This window comes from Canis lupus, chromosome 5 (genome assembly GCF_003254725.2).
Source record: "Canis lupus dingo isolate Sandy chromosome 5, ASM325472v2, whole genome shotgun sequence".
Lineage (NCBI taxonomy): Eukaryota > Metazoa > Chordata > Mammalia > Carnivora > Canidae > Canis > Canis lupus.
In genome coordinates, this window is record NC_064247.1 from 44,471,192 (window position 1) to 44,486,546 (window position 15,355).

Below are 15,355 nucleotides of genomic sequence, written 5' to 3' on the forward strand. Positions count from 1 at the left end.
ATGTGTGTCCTCTACTGAAAAGACAGAATCATAAATTATTAGGGATATAATTTCTGCATATTAGTATAATGCAAAGCTAATTGTTGCAAATGCTGAAAGCAAAATACAAAAATGTGCTATCAGAGCTGAGAGGAGGAATTAATCCTATGATAATCAAGAAAATTGTCTTAGTGAACGATGACAATTTGAAGTTTGGTTAGGATTTCATCATACAGATAAGCAAGGAGGGTATTTCAGGATGGAGGAAATGTAGTAAATGGCAGCATGGAAGCAGGAAAGAAATAGAGCATGCTCAGAGAAAGATATGCTTTGACTAGATGTCAAAGACTCAATAATAGGAATCAGGTTGGAAAAGTCCATTGGAACTATGCGTCAGAGCTTCACTGCTGATGAAGGTCAATGCCCAAATTGAAATAGACGAAAGGCAACCATGTAAGGACAGAGCAGGAAGTTAACATGGCCACCAAACCTTATCTAGAAATCATTCTTAGAAGGCCTCCTATATGTTCCACCCACTCTTTGTCAAACAATTCTTACTTCATTTGTCAGTTAGATATCCATTTGGTCCTGGCAACTATCTATACAATGAAAGTTTTATTAAATAACTATGTCTCATAAAAGAATGGAATTCTTTTAATTCAGGACTTTATAAAGATAGCTTAAAATTTAATTCAAAGGGATTTAGTCACACTGTGAGGTAAAATCTATCCATAGTTAACCAAACAGTGCATTGGACATATACCTACCTACTACAAACTATAAGTAATGTTCTTGTAATTCTGGTATTAAAAAATTGGTCAGGGGCACCTGGTGGGTTCAGTTGGTTTAGCATCTGACTTTTGATTTTGGCTCAGCTCATGATCTCAGGGTCATGAGATCAAGCCCTGCATCGGGCTCTGTGCAGAGCAAAGAGCCTGTTTAGGATTCTTTATCCCTTTCCCTCTGCTCCTCCCCTACTCTCCCTGTCCTAAAAAAAATTTTTTTAAAGATCAAAAATGGGAAATATCTATATCCTGATGCCTTCTGGGTTTTCCTTTTCTATGACTCTGTATTGGTCTTCTTGAGAATCTGTCCTCTTATATTCTGCATCCCATTTTAGTCTATATTATGATTTTATATGAAAGTACAGGTTATATTGGGGATTATGTTTAAATAAGAGAAATTTTTCTGTATTTCCCTCTGCAACTTTTCAGCATATTAATTAAAGAGCAAAGCACATATTATTACTTCTATCCAGAGATTTGAGTTATTATAAGACACAGAATTAATTTAATAGTCTCCCATGCCCAGGGGGCTGGCTGAGGGTGGGGGTAGGGAAAGGACATTAACCTCAAATGTAAGATCAATTCCAAATTCAAAATGGTAAAATATAAATTTTGAAAGTGTGCATTGAGTGTGCTTTGAATTTTAAAAATAGTAAAAGTCATTACTTTCAAAATCTTATCTTCACCAACTCTGCTTTCATAGTTTTAGCAGTTAGTTAATTCTAATAGCTGCTACACAAATCTTCAAAGAGGTCTCTTCTCTTTAAATGCTTGCTCTGCAAGATGCTTGCTGACTCTTACCCTGTTTCCCTGGGAATAGCTTCCCTGGTTTTGAGTTGTATTTCTGCTCTATGCTATTCTTTCAGTGAGAGTTCTCTAAGCTGTGTTATACTCCTGGCTTTTTAGAGGGACAAGAACAATTATAGCTCCCTCAAGGCACTAACTTTTGATTGTTGAATCTTATATGTTCCCTAGCTTTAGCAATTTTAGTTCTTGTATAAATATTACAAAATAAAAACAGCAGCTAAAATGTACCAAACATTATACACAGAACAAAAATTATATATATTCTTTTTCTTACAATAATCTTGTAAAGTTCTATTATATTCTGTAAGAGAACTGAGTCTTAGATCAAGTAGGATGTCTAAAATCATACATTTAGTTTAGAGTCTAAGCCAAAATTCATATTTAAGCCTTTGGAACTCCAAAATCAACACTCTTAAATACTGACTGGGCTTCAACTGCTGTGCCTTCAGATTAGTTGGCCAGGAGTGTGAATAAGAGATGTAAGATAGAAGGCATTAAAAAGCAGAAATGGACATGAAGCTGTAACTTTGTAGTCAGAATGAAGGAAGCCAAATGGTATTTATGTACATAATTATATTCTGCAGCTTTTAAGGAATATATATACGTATCCACCTGGAGCTTTCAAATTTTATATACATTTTTCTGAATGCTGACACATTACATCCACGTTAACATTTCAACAAAGCTAGTGCCAAAATGTGATAGTTAAATTCCAAGGCAGAATCAGTTTTGTTTACCCAACAGAAATACTACCTACCAATCATTTCCTACTTAATCTGGAAATAATTTATCTTTGAACACTTAAGAATTTTGTATAAAAAATACTACTCACTAATTTGCAAGGCTTCAAGGCAAACTTTTTCTTTTCATGTAATCGATATAAAAATAAACATAGATGATATATGTTGAAAACAGTAGACTAAAAGCATACTACAGCCAAATAGCTATGACAAAAGTTAATTCAATGTGTTCAGTACCTTTCATTCAAATTTCCACTGTATGTACATGATTCCAAAATGGATAGTTAACTTAGGAAATTAGGGAGGGATAATCTCATTACTAAGTACAACAAAATTAATTAAGAATATGGGAACAACCATCACAGAAATTGAAAACTAAGTATTTGATAAGGATTAGATGAATAAATAAATGATCAAATTACTTATGCATATTTTATTTTTTATACATACAAATTACTTACACATGTTTATTTATTTTCTTTTCATTTTTGTTGTTAGAAGGAAGAACAAGGGCACTCAAAAGAAGACAAGATGAGCCATTCAGTATAACAATAACTAGATGAAATTTTCCTAAGGTAAAAGCTATTATTAACATACATAGACACACACCTTAACGTGACACAAAGATATCACTAAACTTTTTTGTACTAAGGCTAAATGACAGTAACACTCTAATACCCAAGAAGAGTATTAGTATTGGGGTTAGTTCTCATTAACCTTCAAAAACTAATTATGAACCTGATAAACACATAACATGTGTTATCATTCACTGAGTATGTACCTCTTAAAAACTATGTTGTATAACAGACAAAACCCTGGACCAGGAATCTGAGAATTGGATTTTATTTATTTATTTATTTATTTATTTATTTATTTGAGAATTGGATTTTAATCTCCTCTCTGCTACTGACTGGCTGAGTGAACAGGGAAAGTTCATACTTCTGATTCTCTCTTCTGTATAGGAGGAGGTTAGACTAGATCACTCAATGACCTCAAAAACCTTTTCCATCACTAACATTCTGTGTTTGATTGTATAATCACACCACAGAAAAGGTCAAAGAAATATAACACAGCTCCTACACTCAAAGCACAAAATAGACTTACTGAAAAAAGAAGAGCCACATACAAAAATGACACCCAGTACCCAGATAATGTTTTTTGTTCTACTTTATTTTACTTTCTTTTGATTATAAATCCTAGATCATAAACTATTTCCCAACCGAAGTTATTCTAAATTAAAATATACCCATCATGTAGAATTTCATCAATTCTAAAGCACACATTTTTTTTCACATGTTAATATTTCTGAAATGTTAAGGTGTTACTTAAAACTGATGATGGCAAAAAAAAAAAAAAAAAACAAAGAAAAAAAACTGATGATGGCTGGGGCAGCCCCAGTGGCTCAGTGGTTTAGTGGCACCTTCAGCCCAGGGCCTGATCCTGGAGACCCGGGATCGAGTCCTGCATCGGGCTCCCTGCATGGGGCCTGCTTCTCCCTCTGTCTGTGTCTCTCATGAATAAATAAATAAAATCTTAAAAAAAAAAAAAAACTGATGACAGCTTATATTCAATGACATATGTTGTTAACAGTCACTCAGTAAATATTTTGCTCCATGAATGAATGAATGAATGAATGAAATAATAAAAGATTCATGTAACTAAGAACAAATTGATTTTAGTCTTTAATTTCAAGAAATCATTAAGACATAAGGCAACTATAGATTTTCATACAGGTAGCAGGAAAAAATAGACTTCAGAGTATAAAAACATAAACAACAACAACGAAAAACACAATAGACCATGAGAACAAGAATCAGTGAGATCACTAGGTAAGTGGGCTAAGGAGGAAGCTCGACTGGACTTCCATTTGGATTTAACCGATGGTAAACACCCGTGGGAAACTGGAGACTAAAAGAGAGACAGGCTATCAATATTTCTTCTGGGTAGCCTTCTAGCATTAGACTGCTCTCTTCTCTTCTTTTTTTCATCTTTTGTTCTCTCTCTCTCTTTCTGACTTTCTTTCTCTCTTTCTCTGTTTCATGACCTTCCATTCCCACAGCTCCACTCAGTGGCCATTCCTTCAGCTTCAGCTCATGGCCCCATTAACACTATTTCTTGCCCCCTCAGACCTAGCCTTCCCACTGTAGTTAATCTCTTGGTGTCTCATCACCCCTTGCTTGGTCCCCTACTTTGATCACACTCTGTGAGTAGCTTCTTCACTAACATCTCATTATGACAAGTGTGACAAAGTCTGTTTTGCTGGGTCTCTGACTGACAAAGGCTAAAAGAAACCTAAGTAAAATCTAAAATATGAATAACCTTGAGGAGTTGAAAATCTAATCCTGTTCAACTATACCTCAGTTTTTTTTCACAGGTTACTTCATCACTCTCAGGAGAAAAGCACTGACAACTTTGAGTGACTCTATGTTAACTATTGTTAATCCTGACCTTTCTGAAACCTCACAATGATGTTTGGCATTCAGAGTTCTTACTAAATAGGGAAGCACCTGCTTATTCCAAAAGACCCAGAATAGTTGACATATAGAATATTCAAGAATATCTATAAAACTGTCTGCTTCTAATTTGGGCTTTGATACTTCATTTATTTTAAAACATTGAGAAATTTTCTACTTTGAAATTTAAGAAATAAACATATCAAAGGAGGTAAGCACTTCTTTACTCAGGGTTATTATTATTTTTTAAATAATTGCCCTATTTTGGATGTCAGCCAGCTTTTATAGGACTTGAAAGAATACCAATTAAATACCAATTAACTCATTTATCCATTAGAGTATATTAGAGAGATAGAGCTGTCCCTAAGAGCTTCCGAGACCTCAAGGGCAGCATATCTGGCAGACTGGTGATAGTGAGGGGAAAGGAAGTGGGGAGAGAAAAGCAAAAAAAAAAAAAAAGGATAGAAGTCACATGAGAACTACCTGAGAAGTGACCAGATGTACTAAAGAGCACCTAGGTGACAATCCCCCAACCTCCTTATGTTGTAGGATCTATTACACCAAGGTAGTGAATTTTTCTTAGGACTCAAGGTTTTCAGAGCTGGGAAAATGAGCACAAGAATAAGGAGCATAAAGAGAGCCTGGTTCCTCAGAGAGGGCAAAGTCATAGCTAGCATATAGGGAACAGGCTCCAGATACTCCTAGACTCGTACACTAGGAAACTAGCCAGATGGTTGTAACTCAGTTGCTCTTGGCTCCCAGATTTTTATAACTCAATATACATCACTGGGACACCTCACAAAATAAGGTCTTTTTTTCTTAGTCATCAAAATGCCATCCTTGTATAACTGCTAGAAAGCAGAGCTGGCATCATCAGTTCCTGAAGGTCTGCCACTTTGCTTTCTTGTGGTTGTTGTTACCAGGGCCTAAGATATTGGATATTTGTATTGCACATCAAAGCAAGATTCTTGTGACTTTCTTTGCATACTTAACATGTACACTTTGAAGGCAGAAACCAATGGTCTTAACATGTGTTTAATTTGTTGCAACTTCTGTGTGAGAGCAAGTCTTTCCATCTTCATTCACACTCATTCAGGCAACTATCCGATTGTTTCTTTTACTTTAATAAACATTTCTCAAGTGCATAATACACACCAAAATTATACTAAAAGGCACACCAGTAGATTAGGCCCAAGTCAGGTCCCTAGCTAAGGAATTTGGGTCTTTGCATCAAGGTATATAAATTGTACAACTGAGAATATGTCTTATAGGAGAGAGAGATATGAACTGGGTATGCAGATGATGGGAGTGGTTAATACCTCTTAGAGGATATTAAGGAAGACTTCAAGAAGTTCAGTTAAATTTAAGACATGAATAGGATTTCTTTGGTGTAAAGCAGAGAAGAGCATGTCAGTCTGCTGGCACAGCAGGTGCCAAGGCTTGAAGGCAGATAAGAACCTCTTTTTCTTGTATCATCAGTCTCTAACTTCTTATGTCAAGACAACACTCATCACCTCTGAGAAGTGTGTTAGTTCAGAGAGATGGGTGGCAGTGCTTTCTAGGGAAGACTAAAATAAAATCTGCCTTTTTCCACTAAAAAGACACAACTGAAGATCTTTCTCTATACAAATGAATACCACCAGCTCAATGGCCCAATTGTTAGAATAAAGAATCTCTCCTCATTATTTCAAAGATTATTGAATTTAATTTTAAAAAATAAAATAGTCCATTAACTTCTAAAGCAGTGTTGAAATGGATAAATAGTGAGCTATGATCAGCTATGAAATGAAATCAAATATAGTAAGGTACAGAAGTTTGTAACATTTAATTCGAGCTTCAAGGATACCTCTATAATATTCTTCTCACTTATATGCATTCTTAAATTCCTTCATAACTAGAAGAAACAGAAGTGGACATAAAACTATTGGATTGAGAACATGTACCCAGAGAACTATGTCATCCATTATGTTGTCTCAGTAGAAAAGCCTAAAATTGCTGATTCATCTATTATTCTCTGCCCTTCATTAAAGTTACTGGAGAACTTTGGCATATTGTCTAAGGACATTTTAGCAAGTCTATATTCAATAATTCTAAGCACATTGGGAGAAACTGATCTATTTTCTATTGGGAGAAACTGATCTCTTCTATTTTGATCTCTTCTATTTGAGAAATTAGAAAGGAATAATAGAACATGCAAGAGACCTAAGAAAATAAAATGTGTATTTTAAAAATCATCTTAAGCACTATACTTTATAACTCAAATAGAATGTCAAACTGGCTTTTTTTTTTCAACTGTCCCTATCGAAAATGATAAAAGCCATTTCTATAAATGCAGCTATTAATGAATTTATCATCCTGATTCTAAGACCATTTATAAAAACATTATCCTTAACTATTTGTGCAGCTTCTAGGGTTTAACAATATCAATAACCAAATTTCACTGAACTCATCATTTCCAAGTTTCATAAGAGGTTACTTCAACTCATTATATTTGTTAGATTACAAATTAAAATTCTTTCCACACAAATTGTTTGTAGGTATTCTGCTGAATTTATATTGATCTGCTGATCAATATATAAAATTATATTTTGTTACAATTGCATAGCAAATTTTTATAGTAAAATGTTTAATATCTTCCATCAGGAATGATTTTCCCTCTCACTCGTTGCTTGATTAAATCTAACTTATCCACCTCATGACCAGGGAAACCTTGCCCAGACTTCCCTGATTGGATCAGCTCCCCAGTTTACATGTTTTCACAGGGCTGTACATCTTCTTGGTACTTGTCATTGACACAATTTTACATTAGCTTAAAATTATTATTTGATTCATGTCTGTAAGCTTCAGGAAGACATAGACTTTTTTCTCACCTCATCTCCAGTGATGAATGAGTACATAAAACGTCTGCTAGATGAAACATTGAGCAGGGCAGCTCATGGACTTGGATATCAGGGAGGATGCAGGTTTTTGCAATTAGGATTAGTAAGAAGCTGGTAACAAAGAAAAATCACAAATTTGGAAAACCTACCAGAATGTTGACTGTGCAAATGTTAGTGAGCATGGTCAGGACAGTAGAGGGTTGTTTACAAAGTTGATCAGGACACCATAACTGGGAATGTTTTTGTAGACACTGTGAGCCATCATCCTACCATGACACTCAGTGGTTGAGAGTGGTTTTCAATCTTCTGGTATCCCAAAAGCCCAAACTTACAGCTTTTGAGAGTATGCCACAAATATTTTTTTGAAAGATTTTATTTATTTTGAGACAATGTAAGAGTGTGTGCAGGGGAGGGGCAGGAGAGAGAGAACCCCCAGCAGACTCCACGCTGAGCACAGATCCCAACATAGGGCTGGATGGATCTCACAAGCCCGAGATCATGACCTGAGCTGAAATCTAGAATTAGATGGTAACCCACTAAGCCACCCAGGCACTCCTGCTATAAACATTTTTTAAAAGACTGGAGAACTACTTTTCTAAGTCCTAATACCTAATATCTCCACTAAGAAAAATGAATAAGTTAGAAAAGACTAGTGCTTCCCAATCCTGTCTACACATTGGAATTTGTAGGGAATTGTCAAAAAATAACCAAAGCCCAACCAATAACCAATTTCAGTTTAATTTTAAAAATCCCTGAGTATGGGAACCAGATCCTTATTCTTTTTAAATCTCCAGCAATTCCAAAGGATAACCATGTTTGAGAATGACTAAAACATGTAATTTTCACCTTCTATTGCTTTAACATTTTGTCATTCCAATTTAGTAAGAAACTAGACACATTTCTATCTTCACAGTTTTGTGAGGGTTTTAAGCTGGTGTCTTTCAGAGCCTCACTGTGCAAAACCACGAGGGCACAAAATGAATGCTATCTACAATGAGGCAGCTGTGTACAAATATGCTTCATGAGGTCTTAGCTGATCAATGTTTTAATAAGGTCAGAGTATAGACTAGCTGTGCATACAAAACTACCATCCACCAGGCTATGCTATATGTGGGACAGCTTCTTCTTCCTTCACCTCTTATCAAAAGGGCTCTTACCTGGAATATGAAAATCCATACTAATAAACATATTATTCATTGCACTGAAGTGGGTAATAAAAACAGTCAACAGCTTTAAGTACATTAGTGAATTTCATTTGGATTTGCAATGACTAATGCAGTCCAGGTACTGAATGCTTTCTTTTTACAAATCTGTTAACACAAGCCAATCATTGTTTTTCATAGAATCTTAACATTGAAAGGTCTTTGAAGGTTAGCTTGTCTAATATCCTATCTAATTTCTAGCTAAAATTGAAATCTCATTCTAGCATACCTCAAAGACAGTTAGTTTCCTATCCTCTTCCTAATCACATTGTCATGGGTGAACCTGACCTGTAAGTGCCACCAATTTTACTATTATCTCTATTTGTTAGGAGGACCTTTGGTAAACTTAAAAGAAATCTCCTTCATCTTTAACATCATCTGTTCTTCCTAATTCACATGAAGTCACACAGAACAAGTCTAATTTCCTACAGTAACTGAAAACATTTTAAATTCTTGGAAGAGAGCTATACATAATGTCTAATTTGTTTCCCCTAGCGTGTCTCTCAAAGATGCCTTCTCTAAACTCTCCATGATACTGATATATGGGATGCCATCATTATGTGCTATAGTTACAACAGTTCCCATGATTAGCACCCAATGGTTTATCTGTAGAGTAGAAAACTGCATTTTGTAAAGAAAACCAGAGCATCTCCTGCTTTTTATTTTTATTATTTTTTAATATTTAAGATGTTATAGTGTTTAGATTTTCTTGTCTGGACAAAATTATCCCCTATGCATGGATCAGAAAATAAAACATTAGCAATTTTTCAATGCTAAAATGGTTAAAGTATTCAACACTTTGCAAACTATATGAATAAGCAACCCCTCCCCACCCCTACCACCACCTCTTCTTAAGAAAAGCAAAGACACATTTGGAGAACCAAGCATGATCACTTCCAAATTGCTTCTGTATAAACATCACTACTATGTTTCTAATAGACCAAGGATCTAAAAAAAAGAAAGAAACTGCACCCAAATATCAATTTAAAGTGGAAAATTCTACTTTATTCCCGTTTCTTACTGCCTTCAAACCATCAGCCTTAAACACACTATATTACAGAAGATTGAGAAAAAAAAACACTCAATAGTAGAGATAAAATATCATCTACATACCTGTTTATAAGATATATCCAAATAATAAACTTGTTTCCATTCTGGACAAAATATAGTTAAAAACACTTTTACCCTTGTTAGGGTAACCTATAGGAAGCACACCCAGAAACAGATACATATATTTGTTTACAAAAAGCAGTATCTGATTATAAGATGTATCCAAATAATAGACTTGCATCCATTCTGGAAAAAACATAATTAAAATCACTTTTGCCCTTATTAGGGTACCCTAGAGGAAGTACAGCCCAAAAAAGCCAAAAACATATATCTGTTTACAAAAAGCAGTAGCTACCCCTGTGTAAGTATAAATGAAACTATGTTGAACAATGAAACATTTTGGATTTTTTTGTGAACAAAAATATTTTTGTGTGAACAAAGTACTCAACCACAAACTCCCTGTGGACCTCACTGTCAATAATCTAACATTTAAGTGGAAATTTTTTTAAAGTTTGCTGTAACAATTTAATTATAACAAAATTTCATTGACTGTCCATGGTTCAGATTTCTAACATATCATTTTCTGTAAAAAAGAAAAAAAAAAAACCTATGCTTTAAAAAGTAAAAGTATCTGGTTTTCTCAAACATTTACTACTGAGGCATGGGGGAGAGTACTACATACACCCCAATCTGACAAAAAAAAAAAAAAAAGGCGTATCAATAGAGGGAAACAATGTGATGTGCTTAAAAATAGTTTCTTATTACTGACCTAGAGTACCAACCGCAGCCATTCATTCTACTTGTTTAACTCACCAGACTATGAGAAGCATAAAATTGTTTTTATTTATTTTTTATTAAAAAAAAATTTTTTTTTAAGATTTTATTTATTCATTCAGAGAGAGCAAAGAGAGAGGCAGAGACACAGGCGGAGGGAGAAGCAGGCTCCATGCAGGAAGCCTGATGTGGGACTTGATCCCGGGTCTCCAGGACCACAGCCCAGGCTGCAGGCGGTGCTAAACCGCTGCGCCACCGGGGTTGCCCATAAAATTGTTTTTAACATGCCTTTATCCATAAACAGAATGATAATTCTTTAACTAAAACTTAATAGCAGCTACTATGTGCCAGGTACCAAACTGGTTATATTATTAATAAATATTTCATGTATTTTTATCTTCACCACAACTCTGTGGTAGATATTGCTAGTCCAAGGACAACTGAGGTCCAGAGAAGGTAAACACTAGCCCAAAGTTACTCTTTCGTCTAAGTGTTTACATGTGTGCTCTTTGCAATGCTACACCAAACTCCAATATAATTAATCACTGTGAGCCTCCAGGCATTTATGAAACACTACCTTCAAACACAGAGATTATAAAAATTGGTTAATTAAGATAGTCAGTGGTTAAGTTACTTATGGTTGAGGCCATGCAATTTAAAAAAAAAGTAATTTAATATTCCTTAGTTTCTAGACAGTAACCCTCCTTCAAAATCAAAATCATTCTAATCAAAATAAAAAATCACATCCATCTAAATTTTCTGCATTCCTCAAAGCTCAGCTCAACTAATATCTTTTCTACAAAGGTGTCCATGACAACACTAGTTTGAATCGATTTCTCTCTTCTTTCAAATCCTAAGACAATTTTATCAGTACTATGTTATAGATAGAAGCTATGAAACTAAGGTAGTGGGGTGGAAGAGGGGGAATAGGGAAATAATAACACTTAGGGAAGGAGGAACCTAAGAGGGAAGCATGACAGGAGAGAAAGCTGAGAGGCACCTATGTGTGTTGAATGTATTCATTATACATTCCAGAACCATGTGGGAAAATGGAGACGTAGGGTATATATGAGAAAGGTGTCATTTCAATAGGGATCCATGAGGGGCAAATAAGGCATAATTTTATATTATGAGTCCTGGTGACTTACAGGAAATAAGGAATAGGCTTGGGAGAAACCCAAGTATAAAAAAAGTAAATGGCCCACTTGTAAATGACATGAAGCCAAATTAAGAATCAGAGCATGAAATCTACCCTCTTACCAACTTTTTTTAATTGTATAATACAATACTGTTAACTATAGATATTATGTTCCAAGCAGATCTCTAGTGCTTATTTAAAAATGAAGACACAAGGAAACTTTTGGAGGTGATGGATGTGCTTATTACTTAATTTGTATTGATGGTATCATGAGTATATGCATATGTCCAAACTCATCAAAATACATACATTAAATATGTGCTGGGGTTTTTGTGTATCAATTATACCTCAATAAAGCTGTTAAAAAAAAGTGTGAGGTGTTGGCATATGATTACTTACCCAAACACATTACAACTTAGCAAAGCATGATCACTTTTGTGATATATTTTGTACCATAACACAAACCATGGATATATGACGGAAACATAAAAGGCAGACCTTATCGTCACACACAGGAGGGTTCAAAAGCTGAGACAACTTGGATCTATTGGGACCAATTGTTGCAGTTTTCCTGGAACTCTTGCAGTTTTAGCACTCAAAGTCTCATATCCTTGGAAACCCTTCAGTCCTGGGCAAACCAAGGTGGTTACTAACTCTAGCTAGGCTGACTCCGACTCCCACCATTTATCCACCAAAGGATACTGTTCAGGTTACCTCATCTCTCCATATCTTACCTTTCTCATACATAAAATGCCGGTGATAACAATGGGGCTTACTTCAATGGGGCTTACTTCAATGGAGTCATTCTAACAAATAAGTAATTAATATATGTAAAGCTCTTAGAGCATGTCTGAGATGTAATAAATAGCCAGGTCAAGTGCAAGTAGTTATCTAAATTAAACTTGATGAACCTTAGATTTCTTATCCAAAAATAAAAATGATATCTACTTCACAGTGTTACTGTGAAGTTTAAATTCAGTGAGAGTATTATATAGTTCCCTTTTCCAGTGTCTGAATATAGTAATATGCAGAGTATTACTTATTTGACAACATCTACCTATATAAATGGAAGTATTCTATAGAATGCTGAGTAGTTGTGAAAATATTAAAGCACTAGAGGAAAGATAAATAGATCACAACTATTTAAGAGATAAATAGATATAAATACAGAATAAAGCCAGGTCATACCCTCTGGAACGTACTTAGCAGTAAATGCATTGTATTTCCATATTTCAAAGGCTAAAACAGTCTCTAAAATAACACATTTTTTCTTAGATTGCAATACTTCTAATGGCATTTTGTTGAATCTAATTCCTGAGAAATACTGAATGCAATTCTCATGCCCATGGGAGGAAGGTACAAGTGCGTAGTCCTGCATGTGAAATGAAGAAGCTGTCCATCAGCCTGCCTCCTGCATTCTCAGGAAGAAGGGACTGCCTAATAATCACCTAATCTTGGAGAACTGCTTAGTTCCATGGGGTTCAGAAAGCACCCATCAATTTTAAGCACTTTCACCAGCTGACAGAATTACAAGAGCTATATGTGCCCTTTCTATACCTCCCTACATACAACACACTCCTAATAATTTCTCTAGAAGGATTTTACTGTTCTGGGAAACAGCTGCGGCTTAGAGATATGAATAAAGAAACTGGGTGGAAGGAACGAAGAGAAAAGAAAGATAAAAAAATTGTCTCTGAACACAAGACGCTAAGGAATTAGGAAACCTATCTTGGTTTCTAATTTCTACTATGGCGGCATGACCTTAAGTGAGTCCTTTTACCCTGGGGTGCCAGCTTCTCCTCTGTATGAGTGGATTTAATAGGATCTGTAGGTCTCCTCAAATCCTGTAAATATAATAAGGCATTTCCTCAAAATTCTTAGAGCAAACTGAAATATTGCAAGCATTTCTTTCTTATAAATTCTTAAAGAATATATAGAGTAGATAATTTAATGTCATGTATACATTTTTAATTTTATGCACATAAATTTATTCATGTGAGAATTTGCATGCAACAGAAAGATGTTCACAATGCTGGATCAGTTCTCCAGAAATCAGACTCTGTAATGGAGCTCAGGATGTACAATGTTTAATTAAGAAGTGCTTTGGGGCTCAATACCTGTGGAGGGATGAGAAAGGAGGAGGATTGGCAGGAGAATCTGAGCTACAGTGCAGAGCATCCCTACTGCCTTGGTCAACTCCACAGGACATCAGAGTTATTCCACATTGGGCCCAAATAGCTGGACCTTTATACCTCCAGCTTCCATCAGCCATGGAAGCAGACTGCTCTGGGAATGGCATAATCCTGGATGGGGAGGCAAGAGCCAAGCCAAGTCTTTCTTTGGAAGGGTATCTGGATGGCATATCACCACATCCACCACAGTACATGAATGATATTAATCTACAGGTAAACATTTCTAAAAAACATATCATCTTTTATAAATATATCAACTTTGTATTCTATTCTGGCATGAAAAGATGATTAAAATAAAATTGTGCTTTGACAATCTATCCAAATTAGCAAATGAATGAAACTATTAAACCTATTAAGATCTTTTTGAAGGTCAAAAGTAACATTTAGTAGCACTTTCTTCATTTCCTTTGCAAATTATCATCCAGTTACATATTTTACAAGTGTATAATAAATGTTTTCTACCTCTATCCAGAGACTTCAAACATGAACAAGTCACTGTCTTTTGTAAAGAGAGGAATGAAGGATAAAAAGATCTTTTTGTCTTCATTCTCAAATTTTCAAAAGAATGATTTATATCCCAAGTTGAATTTTTAATCTTCTCCATAATTAAAGATGTTCAGTCCATGGACTGGAGTTTGAATTTGGTTCTTTCATGTACTAACACAGTGATTATGAGGTTGGTATTATTTTAAACCCTGTCCGAAGGTAAGATCAAGTGACTTGTCCCAAATTCCTATACTTCTCAAAAAAGTACTCCATGCATAGTTTCTTCCATTCTCATTGGATGGCACCTCTTCTTCCAATTGCTTTCTACTCCTCAATGTTCCATCTGTCCTCTGTGTGTCCATGAAAGGACGAACTTTTGTTACTGTAGTAACAATGGTGTTCCCCTCACAGATCTCCCAACACCACAGACTAACATAGCCTTGAAGGATACTCTTCATTATTTTTAGTTACCGAGGTCCAGGAAAGGAAAAGTGACAGGATCGTTTTTCACAAAGGTATACCTCAGAAGAGAACCAATGTTGTATGTTTTCTTGGCCCTATCGAGTTAAGAGTATGGCTTTTCAAATAGCAAGGCTTTCCAATACATGAACAATATTATTTTCAGAGTCTACAGAATGTTGTGACTCTCATACATTAGTAGGAAAATTTAAATGAAATATTTTGTTATATATCTATATATCTATATCTATATATACACACACTTACATAAAATTGCTACTTATATGTAGAGAAATCAACATTGCTTATTACATTCTCTTAGTTTTCATTAGGTTCACACAGTCAAGCAAAGAAGCCACTGCTTTGTTTCCTAAACAGTCCAAATTCTATTTTCACTAAATGATGTCACTA

General features: G+C 35.1%; 1 protein-coding gene and 1 long non-coding RNA gene across 6 annotated transcripts in view; both read right to left on the minus strand.

Moving 5' to 3' along the window:
• Nucleotides 1-15,348, minus strand: part of LOC112647182 (uncharacterized) — a 35,182-nt gene extending 19,834 nt beyond the window's left edge. For 3 of the 5 annotated variants that reach the window (XR_003128161.3, XR_003128162.3, XR_003128163.3), the window contains exons 1-2: nucleotides 15,212-15,348; nucleotides 13,588-13,651 (exon numbers count right to left, since the gene is read on the minus strand). This is a non-coding gene — a long non-coding RNA (uncharacterized LOC112647182). Of the gene's footprint in view, nucleotides 1-13,568; nucleotides 13,652-15,211 lie in introns of all 5 variants that reach the window. The other 2 variants (XR_003128164.3, XR_003128165.3) reach the window with 2 other exon arrangements.
• The window catches only part of PDE4B (phosphodiesterase 4B), a 542,770-nt gene that overhangs the window by 290,003 nt on the left and 237,412 nt on the right, over nucleotides 1-15,355 (minus strand).